The 2889-nt window shown below is 39.0% G+C and overlaps 1 pseudogene; it reads left to right on the top strand.

The window, feature by feature from the left end:
* The first annotated feature begins 1746 nt into the window (after positions 1-1746).
* On the top strand, positions 1747-2889 carry LOC124690014 (annotated as a pseudogene).

The raw sequence follows: 2889 nt of genomic DNA, 5'->3' as shown, positions 1-2889 counted from the left end.
AACAATAGACTAGACGAAAGGGAACAATACATGAAAAGAAGAAGAAAAATAAAAAAAATAGTAGAACAAAGAAAAAAGAAAAAAGAAAGAAGAATGGAAGAAGAAAAGGAGAAGTGTAGGAAAAAAGAAACATAAATAGAAAAAAAATGAAAAAACATGGGAATAAACAACATCGCAAGATACAAAGAATAAATAGGCGACGTGCTTACTGCACGTATATCAAAGTTCACGTGGTTCAGTGGTTCCGCTCTGTCCCATCGTTCTGGAAGATCTGTGTTCGATCCCTAAGCACATCAATATCTGTTTTTACTCTTTTAGACCGAAAACAGAGAAGGGAAGCGACCCACCTAAATGGGCCGAGCCCACCTTCAAATCGTTCAGCGAAACGCGAATCGCGCGCTACCGAGCAATTTCCTGCGGCGGTGGTAATTGGGGGGGTGCTGTATGCCGACCTGGTCGGCGCGGACCAGGCGCCGCACACCCCCCAGGCGGTTTGTTGGGCCGGCCCAACATTCTCAGTTATTTTTTTGCTATTTCGTTTTTTTATGTTTGATTTTTCTTTTTACGTTTTTTAAAAGCTGATTCTTTATAAACCGATTTTTAAAATCTGGAATTTTCAAAAAAAAATTTTCTGAAATTTAAATATTTTCAACATTTGAACATTTTTCGAATTTGAAACAATTTTTTAGATTTTTTTTCGAAATTTGAAAAAAATTTAAATTTTAACATTTTTTATTTTTTGTTCAAAATTTGAAAATTTTCGAATATAAATTTTTTTAAAAATTTGAACATTTTTCACGTTTGAACGGTTTTCAGATTTGAACGGTTTTCACATTTGAACGGTTTTCAGATTTGAACGGTTTTCAAATTTAAATAATTTTCAGATTTGAACGGTTTTTAAATTTGAACATTTTTGATTTAAACATTTTCTCAATTTGAACAATTTTTAAAAATTAAAATTTTCGAATCTGAAAAAATATAAACAAAACCGAAAACAGAAAAAAGAAAAGAAAACAGAAAAAGAAACCAAAAAAAAAGGAAATACGGACTGCTACAGACTAAATAGACTTAAATGGGCCTGGCCCATACCCGACCAGGGGGTGTGCGGTGGCCGGTAGCCACCGACCTGGTCGGTGTATAGGTTTTGCCGTGGTAATTGTTTGAGCGACAGTGCTGGGTGCTTGGGCCATTGGCTGGGCCGCCGGTGTTTCGTGGCTGGGCTCCTGGGCCGTGTGGGCATGCCCTTGATTGTGTCCACTATAAAGGAGGACTTCGGATTTCTTCATCTGTATTATCTGAATTCTTCTAATTCATGTCTGATTTCACCTTGCAAAACATGTCTAATATGCATTTGCAGATGTTCCAGATGTAGCAAAATTCTTATGCTCTATGGAGGGTACCTGGTTCTGTTGGACTACTTGCTGAACAGATCCTTTAGAGAGGCACCAAGCCATATGATTTGATGAAACTGTTTGCTTACCCTTCTGCAGCACTCTGATGAGTGAATTATAAATTTACGGATATTCAGGTACTTTCTCTACTTCTGTTAGCTCTAGTCTAGTCACTTACGTGGTAGTTCTTCTTGTTCCCTGCTAAAGCTGATATCTTTGAATGAGTGTGTTCACCTTTTCTTTCCTTTTCCCTAGTTAACTGCAATTGCCTGCCAGCAAGGTTGCCATTCTCATATACTTGGCATTTTTGGTGTATCTCCTTTCATGTTTGTCTGATGGCAACCATAATAAGTTCATGGTTGGATCATGTGTGAAGAAATTGCAAGATATCATTACAGAGAAGGAAATTCTGATTCTAGGGTTAAAAGAAGAACTCAAGAGAACTTCAAGGAACAGTGAGCCAAATGCAGTGTTTTCTTCAAGATGCCGAGCAAAGGAGGATGGAAGAGTTAGCAGTTAACAACTGGCTTTGTGAGCTGCAGGATGCAGTGTATGATGCTGATGATATCATTGACTCGGCTAGACTTGAAGGATGCCAGCTACTGGAAGATCACCCTCTATCATCAAGAAACTCAACTGGGTGTAGTGGTATTTCGATTTTATCTTGCTTCCCTAGTATGCAGAGGCGTCATGAGATTGCCATTGAAATTAAAAACCTGAATACAAGGATAGAGAAGATCTCAAAGCTGGGAAAAAAAGTTCCTAACACGATCGGAGGCAGCGCCTTCTGGTCAAGGTTCAACGTCTAAGCCAAGAAAAAGTTCCCAGCTTGTTGAACCCAACCTTGTGGGGAAGGAGATCATACATTCTACCAGAAAACTAGTGGACTTGATACTCTCATATAAAGAAGATAAAGCTTACAAGGTAGCTATTGTTGGAACCGGAGGGGTTGATAAGACAACACTACCTCAGAAAGTATACAATGATCAAAGAATAAAAGGAAACTTTGAGAAGCATGCATGGATTTGTGTTTCACGGGATTACAAAGAAGTTACTCTTCTAAAAGAGGTTCTTAGAAATATAGGACTTCAGCAAGGGCAAGGTGAAACCATAGCAGAGCTCCAGAGCAAGCTTGCAGAAATAATTAAGGACAAAAGTTTCTTCCTTGTTCTAGATGATCTGTGGCAGTTCAATGTATGGATTGATCTACTAAGAGCTCTGTTACATGCAGCAACACGAGATCATACGATTGCTATGAAAATCGGTGCAGAACATCCATCGAGTTGATCTGATGCCAGTAGAGGTGGGGTGGGAGCTACTTTGGAAGAGCATGAACATCCACGAATAGAATGAACTGCAAAATCTGAGAAACGTAGGGATTGAGATTTTTCGTAAATGTGGCTGCCTCCTACTTGGGATCAAGGTGACTGCTAGTGTTTTGGCGAGCACAGATCAAACAGAGAATGAGTGGAAAAAGATTTTGAGCAATCCTGGATAG

The sequence above is a fragment of the Lolium rigidum genome, chromosome 2 (assembly GCF_022539505.1).
Source record: "Lolium rigidum isolate FL_2022 chromosome 2, APGP_CSIRO_Lrig_0.1, whole genome shotgun sequence".
Taxonomy (NCBI): Eukaryota; Viridiplantae; Streptophyta; class Magnoliopsida; order Poales; family Poaceae; genus Lolium; species Lolium rigidum.
Note: the sequence above shows the minus strand (reverse complement) of the source record. Positions and strands in the feature narration are given on the sequence as shown.